The sequence below is a fragment of the Gouania willdenowi genome, chromosome 5, assembly GCF_900634775.1.
Source record: "Gouania willdenowi chromosome 5, fGouWil2.1, whole genome shotgun sequence".
Taxonomy (NCBI): domain Eukaryota; kingdom Metazoa; phylum Chordata; class Actinopteri; order Blenniiformes; family Gobiesocidae; genus Gouania; species Gouania willdenowi.
This window is the reverse complement of record NC_041048.1, coordinates 26,019,330-26,029,777: the sequence shown is the minus strand read 5'-3', so window position 1 is coordinate 26,029,777 and position 10,448 is coordinate 26,019,330.

The following is a 10,448-nucleotide window of genomic DNA, read 5'->3' as shown; positions in this document are numbered from 1 at the left end:
CCGTTACTGAAAAACAAACGCCGTTACCTAACGCCGCTATTTTAAACGCCGTTATTCCAAACACTGCTGACTAGGAACTGGAGACGGAGTAAATACGTCTCTGTATTGCATTCACAGGCTGTAATATTACCAAATTTATCATTGCAAGGGTTGTTAGAGCTACTATCTTTAACAGGGAGCAATTATTTATTCCTGGTTATTGTTTTCCGGAGTTTAACTGGGTTTTATTTACCTGTGATTAGTTCTTATCTCCCTTCCGCTCCGTGGACCAAAGTGTGTTATTGTCGAGCTGTTGCTTCAAAACTAGAATCAAAATAAAGGTGAAAACAGTTCACGTGTGGTATTCTGTGTTACAGCCGACAATAAAAAGTCTGTTGTGTGTTTCTCCCGAGAGACGTTGTGCGTCACGGTCGGTGTCCAATCAGAGATTTCCCAACCCCCAGACCTAAAGCGGAATTGAATAAAGCCGAATAAACCGGTTTTCCATGTAAACCTCAATTCGACTATTTCCATGTTAAACACGAAGCAGAACACTTTAATTCAGAATGGTTTAATTCTAATTAAAAAAAAAAAAAAAAAACATTTTGTCACCAGGGCAAGACACACTGGAAGACCTTTGCAGCAGGTAAACAGCTATAAACAGCAAAGGCCTTCGAACTTCAGAGCACATTACCTTTATGCTGACAATGTTAAACACTTCCATAATATTACACATTTTGGTGGAGCACTCGCTGACCTGTGCTAACACCCATAATTCCATGAGTCAAACTTCACATTATAGCAGCTGTCCAGTGAGGTAAGGCAATGGGTCGAGTGTTACACTCCTGTAAATGCATCTATTGAGTTACTTTGCTTCTCGTGTATCATTGTGTCAGTGTGAATGTGAGTATCTGTGTCAGCTTTAAAGAGAGCAGAAAATGTGCAAGTCCCTTTTGAGTGAATGAGCTCAGCAATCAACAGAGTACGACTGTCCATCACAATAACAACAAACTGCCTTAATCTATTCTGATATGTTCCACTTGCTGATGTAAGCTTTATTTTTTCAATATTCATGACGTATTAGCTGACCAAAGTATTAACAAATAAAGCGAGCTGATTTGGTCTGCTTCAGGTAGAAATTCCGAAATATGCTCATTAATCTTATATTAAACAGATGCTACGTGTTTTATGTGGTTCAAAAGCTTAATTCAAGGTAATACACATTTTCCCCAGAGCAAACCTTGAAGCAACCAGACACATGTAGGAACATAACTACTTTGAAAAGGACTTAAAATGTCTGTTACTTTCATTGAGACAGCCTGGCGTTCAAATTGAAATGAGTAGCATTACTCAGGGTTCACTGAAGAGGTAATTATTTGAGCCAATAAGAAGTAAAGAGATAATTGCATACACGCAACTTTTCGGTGAATGAGGTAAAAGCTTTATTTTGATCCTAAGACATTGTGACTGCAGTCTAGTCCCTCCCCTCTTGATTACATGGACTCCGACTGAAAAGCAAGTTAAGATTGGAAACGTCAGGTTGCCATTTTCCTATGATTGGCTGATGAAAGATATCATTTGGGCCTGCCAAAACAGCAACTTCAAAAGCTCCCAATGCCATATTAGGCTGGAATGTGAAAGCTGTCCAGGCAAAAAATGATCCAATTTTCTACTGGCTTTAATTACAAAGAGGATCGCCTTTCACTGGTGGGGCACTTTCTGTCCATCTCTGAAGACCTTTGTGGAAACTGATCGAGTCAGGCATAACCAGAAAGTCTAAACGTAGAGTGTCTTTGTGTGGGTGTACGCCGATTATCTCATGTTTGAAACTCCTTTAACTGGCTCCTTTGTGCCAAACAAAAACCAAACTCAATTGTTGCCAATAGCCACTCCAGTTGCTTCCTCACATGAGTACAGATTTATCAATAAACATTTTGGCTTGTGCTAGAGTTTACTAGTAAAACTAAAGACTACAAGTGGATTAAATGCTAACTACAGATATTTACAGAGCTCCTTTTCCTTTCCCTCATCATGTCACAAAATAAAGCGTTTTGTCAATAACTGCTGCCCTTTCTTTTAAAAATCATTGTTACAGGGAATATTTTGTTGTTTGTACTATGTCCAACGTAAAGTCACAGTTTGATCCACTACAGAGTGAAACATGCTGTCATATGCGGAAGAGGATGGACCAGAAACTGTTCCCACACATATTTTAATGAGGCTCAGCTCAGGTCGCTTTTAACAATTTACATTTAAAACTGCGTATTATAAAAGCCAATAGTTCTGTTTCACTGCAAACATCCCTCTGTATTAAAGCAGGACGCTCTGCGGCAGGGTTATTTCCTCATATCTGCAGCGCATCAAACTATCATCAAATGATGATGATCAAGTAGAGAGATTTTAACTGTGACTCGGACAGAATGCGGCCAATCCTCAGTCACACTGCAATAATCTGATCAAATCAACCTGTTATTTTGTTTATCAATGAAGGCGTTTCAAATTAAAAGTAAACTTTATAATTTTCATGGATTTCAATGACATTTACAAGCGTTGGGAAAGCTCCAGGTTTCGTGATTTCTAGACAGCCCAAAAAAAAAATGACATCACCGCCTCCTTTCCTTCAGTCCGCCTTCATTCACACATACGTGCTTTTGGTCTACCTTACTGAATACGCGTAGAAGAGAAGCGCGTAACTGCAGGCTGGCAAAAAAAGAGCTTAAGTCCAGATGGGAGAATAAACCTGTGTAGTGTGATAGTATGCAAAAACATTGCATAATATATTCAAAATGACATACATAGAGTAAATAAATATATGATATTATCAAAACAATGTACAATATAGAAGGTGTAGCTGCAGATGTTTTTAAGGTTGAAATGGATTTCAACCATAAAAATGAGACATGCACACTTTTCTCCAGAGACATGAATTCAAAAAGGCTGCTTGATCAACCTTTCTTAAAACAATAACCCCGAATGTCCGCTGGATTTGTCTCTACTGAGTTACAGCTCCGATCCGGTTTTGCTCCGCTGTCATCTGGCCATCCGCTGCGGTTGCATTTTGAGTGCGACACGCCGCAGTCCGGTCTCGCCGACTGATGTCATGAGATCGAGTTCTTGCAACATTTACATAATCGAGCGAGAATGCGGTATGTGTTATAAACGCAACAACAAACAGATAAACAGGTAGTGTTCTTAACGAAGGAGTACAAGAAGGTTTGACTCTCTGTATTTGTCTTTTCACAATGGGTAAGTAGCCTGTTTATGTGTAAATGCTCTTAATTTATGGTTTCTGTTAGATTTTCTATCGGTTTACAGAGTGCTTTGTTGATAAAGTTTATCTTTTGTGATTGTTGTTAGGGTTTTGCTGACATTTTGCTGATGTAATTACAGGAAATATGATCTGAAGTGTTTTATTTTAAAAAGTAACCGGATGTTTTAATGTTGAGTATGTGCTTAACTTCCTGTTTTGCTATAATTGCTCTGTACTGAGCGTCGTGCTCCGGCATCCGCCAGAAATAGAAGTAGTGCGTATCTCTGCCAAAGGGCTCCGGACTGTCGGAGCTGGGAAGGAGCAGATACGCAGCGCACCGGACCCTGTGGAAATGAACACATAAACTAAAGTGAAACCTATCAGCTCCGCTGGCGTGGTGGAGACATAACGCAGTGGACGCGTTTCCAGTGAAAATTGGGCGTAACACACACACCCAAACAGTTACATAAATAAAACTACTGTTCATGTAATGACAACAGGAAATATGTCACTTGGGTGGTATTTTGATTGACATGCCATTATTAGGTAGAAGGGGACAATGAAGTATTCAGTACATTAAAAATTGTGCTTCTGTGAAACATTTATTTTCACTTATTTAACATCAGCTTGTTTAAAAACAAAAGGAATAAACCTATTTCCTCATTGCTATAACAGAAAGCACCTTCAAAAGTTTGATTAGCTTCATCGTATCCTCATATCTATCGTTTTGTTTCATAAACTAAGTAATATCTTAATTTGTTGCCAATACATATCATCCACTCCTGCCCTGCCTATCACACAAATAAATTAGACAATAAAGAAGAAACGCCACTCTAGCATTTTTTGGAAGATATCCAGAGGATTATTTGTAGGCCTGTCGGGTGTGGCAGTTAGGCTTCCACCTCAAAAGGCAAAAATCCCTCCCATGTAATTGCTTCTCGTCAGATCAAGCTGCCTGACATTCCTGTGTTGTCTTTCAAGTAAACGCCACCCAAAAAAAAAAAAAAGTTAGATATCAGCAAAGCGGTGGTATCTCTGAACGGGTTTGGGGATCGCGGTGTGTCGTTAGCTCTGGTTTTAGATCTCACTCTGCTTAAAAAAATACACTGATGGACCCTTTAGGCAAAACACAACAGGAGATCACAAGCCTTGTTATCCTTTGACATGCATTAAGGAAGCAAGGTGTTACACAAAACAGTGTTACTCACCTCCAATAAGTAATAGTCTTATCAGAGCTATGACCAGAGGAAGGACGCAGCTGCAAGCAGGCCACAGATAAGAGTCTTTAGAATAATTAAGCCAACGTCAAACAGCCGGTAGGTGAGTCTGGTGAAGATAAACTAGCCAGGACTGACAGGTCTGACAGGTCCAAACAAAGGGAAAGTGGTGATTAAGGGTTCGCTTTTCATGTTGTTAAGTGGAGTGGCCCGAGGACGCTCACAAACATGGCTCATCTGTCAGGGGCAGGAGGAATGGATACCATCACTTGTCCCATCCTGGGCAGGACAGTGTCCATGAGGGGATACAAGGAACCCATCAGCTGATAAAGTTTGAGTTTGATAGTGTTGTTTTGGTGTTTACACAATCTACTTTAAGTTTAAAAAATACTATTGTATTGACAACTTAGTCTTATTCTGTATTTGACTGAACTGAAGAGTAAAGATAAAAAGAAAGAAAATGAAGATCAAAAAGTGACGCTCACATCCATCACCCACAGAGGGCTCTTTGGTTTTTTTTAAACTCACATTCATCCACTAACACTATTCAATGAGCTTTTTTCTCAGTTACCTCCAGCAGTGCCAAGGCAAACATTTGGCTTTGAAAAAAGTCAAGCTGCAGAACATCAAACATTTAACGTTGCACTATTGTGTTTCCTGCTGCCACCTACTGGCATGGAGGAGCATTTCATCACTCTGCAGGACCTGAGCCAAATAATTGCTCATTTAAGAGTAATCACACATCTTTTGATTGACTTCCTAAAATTCTTCAGTTTTACACACCACATCCCATAATCTCTGCCATTGCACAGTGGTTAAGATAATCACTGTTTTGGGGTATTTGTTTGTGTGTTTTTGATGCTAGAAGGAATGTTGATCATGAGTGAGTGAATTTTCAAACCACTGTTCATGTCATTGAACACAAACAACAGGAGGCAGATTCCCTGCACTTGGTTGATGCTCATTTCAGTATTTGAAGGACTACAATTCCCCTTGACCTTTCTTTTTTATTGGATTATGGTAAGACAGTGATTGGATTTGTTGTTTATAACGCTAAACTTCATATTTTCAGATTGTTGGTAATGTTGTTCACCGTTAATTTTTGATCGTAACAAAGGGAAAAAGATCAAATGAGTTAAGACTTCTTGGCATCGGTTTAAAATTCAGCACAATAGAGAACCAAATCATTAAAAGCATCCAAGCTGATGTATGCTCTACCAAAAAAAAAAAAAAAATCGATTAAAAAGCAATTATAAAGATCAACAATGTGTGTTTGTATTTTTATCCTGTGGTAAATCAAAAGTCTGTGAATTTGAATGCTTGGTTAGGTTGTTATGGAATGAGGGAATTAGTGCCAAAATTTCTGCCTAAAACCTTGAAATCTAAACAGCTTTCTTTCCGCAGCCGAATCCTAAAAAATGCACAAGACGCTTGTTAATGCTGAGGTGGCTGAAAAGTAGAGACAGTCCCAGCGCTGAGCTGTAATGCCGTCTGGCACAACACTGACAAAGGAAATGAGCAAACCATGCAGCAAATAACAGACTTTTACTCAACACCATTGGCTCCACTACTTACATCTGGGTGCCAAACCCTGTCACTTATAAATAAACAGATTTATGAGAAATAATTTGCACAAATTGCTTCATTTCTCTACACAGCATCTCACTTTAGCAGTACTTACATTGGCAAGATTCAGTTCACTTTCTATTAATTTATACACCCATGTGGACGTCAAACATAATTCAGCTTCCAAATTTGCTCTTTAGAGCAAATAAAACAACAAACGGTCTGTAATTTGGCTGAAATAAATGGAAAGTGGAAAAAGAAAGAAATACTTCAATTAAGCATCCTACGTAGAGAAAAACACTTAAGAAGTGCAGACATTTGGCTACTGACAATCCACAAGAATGTCATTTTCAACACCTCCTTCATACAGGCGGCTGTGCCCACCTGCTTTCTTCAAGCATCGGGCTTCACCTCAATATAACACAGGGTAGGGGTTTATATCTGCAGATATAAACTGGGAATACAAACAAAATGTTTTAAACTCACAATTAAATTAATGAAACAAATCCTCCAGGTGAAACTATATAAATAATCAAACATTTAAGCTAAACTAGAATTTCTAATACTTTTACTAAGAACATACATGCTGCAACTTCCTCTCCCCCAGTGGCTCCATGGAGTGGTTGATCCCACTTTTGGTTCGCCCTCTATAAAGGTGCCATCTTGTGCAGTGGGAGAGTTACAAGCCACGGTGAGTTTCAACTTCAACAGCGCAAACGTTATCAAACTGCTAATCAAATTGGTTGCCCTCTACTTCATTAACTGTCAATAAATGTTTATAAAGCAAAAATGAGTGTGTGTAATGTTTATAAAAATGAATAAACTCAACCAAAGTGGAGAAATCAAATGGATCCACCACAATCTCTTTCCCCAAAGCTCCACAGTGACAACCTGAACAACCATCGGCCAGTGGCCCTCACCCTAATGGAAACTGGTCATGATTCAAATCAAGGACACCGTCAATGTCCCTGCTGACCCACATCAGTATGAGCACTATGGAGGATCCTCTGTGGTCCATGTTAACTCACACATCTTTAGAGCAAACACTGCTAAGTTGCCTATCCTCTTTGTGGACTCATCATTCTGTATTTAAGACCATAATACTGCGGACAATGGTCCACAAACTCTCCACACAGTCTACGATCCCCCCTCTGAAACTGGGTCCTGGATTTTCTGTCAGACAGTCCATTAGCCCGCTTCTGTTCATCCTGCTCACCCCAACAGCCAGGCTGTCATATTGTGAAGTTTTTGGATGACACCTCAGTAGTCGGATCACCAATAATAGTGGGTCTGGCTGCAGGAAGGAGGAGGAACACCTGGAGGGTTGGTGTAGAGCCCTAAACCACCCTGCGTATGAAGTCTTTATGCCCCTCCCGTCAGAAAAACATCTGCAGAGCATCATCATCATTGTTTGGTACCATACATAGATTTGTTTCTTTTTTTCTAGTTTATTTCTACATTTATTTATGTCCTTAAAGCTGATATCCGGATTTTCTGAGAAATCTAGTTTATGTATGATTCTTTTGAAATGCGAAAAAATAGTCTTTTACTATGGTCTACTGCCAGTGGTCATTCATATACATTAATGTATATAAGTCCCTCCTCCGTCCTATAGACCCCTATGCAAATGGTAATGATCGCCGAGTGCGCCCAGCCAATAGGCTTTGACTTTCTGTTTTTGAGACCTCAGAAGTCTGTTTTGTATACAGTATGTATATGTGCGAAAATGCATTTTAAACATTTTTAGATTATTTATATTGGAATGAAAAGGACTCTATGTGAAAATGAATGGGTTGTTAATCACAGCTTTGCACTATTATTCATGCTGCATCATTGCCCTAGCTACCACCCCTTTAAAACAGCGTAAATGCTTCTGCAGCTGTGGCAGGTAGTCTGAACTGTGGATATGACGTGGAGAGGAGACAGACAGCAGCATCATTCCTCAAGAAAGGAAAACCAGGCCAAAAACTCAAAGAAAGGGAGAGAAGGTGAAACGAGGAAAAGCAACTGCTTACTCAATTCTTCAGAGGTGAGCTTTAAAACACTCACATCTTTTTTACGCAATATTATATTTCAAAATGAAGTTTTTTTAAAAAATGATTTTGAAAACTAAATTTTGCAGCCACCAACTCTTAAGTAGGTGGCCCGAGTGTCCCTATGATTCTAATCATTCTATCTTTATCTTTTAACAACCTTTGTACACGTTTGCTTTGTGTGTGTTATAGTTATCATACCCAAAATATTTAATGTGGCGCACTTGTCACTTTTTTCACTAATCGTGGTTCCTCTGATTTGTAACACACACATGATCAAAAACTGATCCTACAAGAAGAAAAAAAATGTCTCTGGGGTCACCAGACATTTGTGATGCTTTTATTTTCATATGTAATCACCTTGTCTGTACCTCTATACAGTGCATACGGAAAGTATTCACAGCGCTTTGCTTTTCCCACATTTCATCATGTTACAGCTTTATTCCAAAAGGGATTCAATTCATTTTTTTCCTCAAAATTCTACACACAATACCCCATAATGACAACATGAAAAACATTTTTTTTGAATGTTTGCAAATTTATTAGAAATAAAGAATGAAAATACAACATGTACATAAGTATTCACAGCCTTTGCTCAGTACTTTGTTGTGGCACCTTTGGCAGCAATTACAGCCTCAAGTCTTTTGGAATATGAAGCCACAAGCTTGGCACATCTATCTGTGGCCACTTTGGCCCATTCTTCTTTACAGATCCTCTCAAGCTCCATCAAGTTGGATAGGGAGCATCGGTGCACAGCCATTTTCACATCCCTCCAGAGATGTTCAATGGGATTCAAGTCTAGGCTCTGGCTGGGCCACTCTAGGACATTCACAGAGTTGTCCTGAAGTCACTCCTTCGATATCTTGGCTGTGTGCTTAGGGTCATTGTCCTGTTGAAAGATAGATAGTCTGAGGTCAAGAGTGCTCTGTACCAGGTTTTCTTCCAGGATGTTTCTATACATTACTGCATTAATTTTTTCCCTCAATCTTGACTAGTCTACTGGTTCCTGCTGCTGAAAAACATCCCCACAGCATGATGCTGCCACCACCATGCTTCACTCTAGGGATGGTATTGGCCAGGTGATGAGCGGTGCCTGATGTCCTCCAAACATAACGCTTGGCATTCACGCCAAAGAGTTCAATCTTTTTCTCATCAGACCAGAGAATTTTGTTTCTCATCGTCTGAGAGTCTTTCAGGTGCCTTTTGGCAAACTCCAGACGGGCTGTCATGTGCCTTTTACTAAGGAGTGGCTTCCGTCTGGCCACTCTACCATACAGGCCTGATTGGTGGAATGCTGCAGTGATGGTCGTCCTGCTGGAAGGTTCTCCTCTCTCCACAGAGGAACCCTGGAGCTCTGTCAGAGTGACCACCGGGTTGTTAGTCACCTCCCTCACTAAAGCCCTTTTTCCCCGATCACTCAGTTTAGAGGGACGGCCAGCTAGGAAGAGTCCTGGTGGTTCCAAACTTCTTCCATTTACGGATGATGGAGGCTACTGTGCTCATTGGGACCTTTAAAGCAGCAGACATTTTTCTGTACCCTTCCCCAGACCTGTGCCTTGAGACAATCCCGTCTCGGAGGTCTACAGACAACAATGCTTGTTTTGTTATCTGACATACACTGTTAACTGTGGGACCTTATATAGACACGTGGGTGCCTTTCCAAATCATGTCCAATCAACTGACTTTACCACAGGTGGACTCCAATTAGGCTGTAGAAACATCTCAAGGATGAGCAGTGGAAACAGAATGCACCTCAGCTCAATTTTGAGCTTGATCTCAAAGGCTGTGAATACTTATGTACAAGTGATTTCTTCATTTTTAATTTTTAATAAATTTGCCAAAAATCTCAAACAAACGTTTTTAAGTCTTCATTATGGGGTATTATGTGTAGAATTTTGAGGGAAAAAAGTGAATTTAATCCCTTTTGGAATAAGGCTGTAACATGAATGTGAATACTTTCCGTATGCACTGTACATATCAAGTGATTTTACAAAGAATATGATTAGTCAAAGATTGTTTGTGTGTTTTTCTGTAGTTCAAATAACATATGATCAACAATTACAGTACTCGATACAATATAAACATGACAAAGTATTTGTTTGCAGGTGAGCCCTGAGTAAGCTGGATTGAGTCATGCATCCTGGGAGTACTGTAAACTTATTTATCAATAGATGTTTACAGAAGCTGATCAACTGTGCATGTGCATTGTATTTATATATTCATTTTAGTTTGTGTTAGTCTGAATTTGTCCTGGTTAACGTGTTAAGAGAAATAACTATAATAACTAGCTTGTGTCTGTAATAAAGCATTAAATATTTTTGATTGATTGCAGATAAAAAAAAAAGATAGTTCTGCGTAGTGAGCTATCTATACTAACCCACCAAAAAAATACAGCTCAAATAT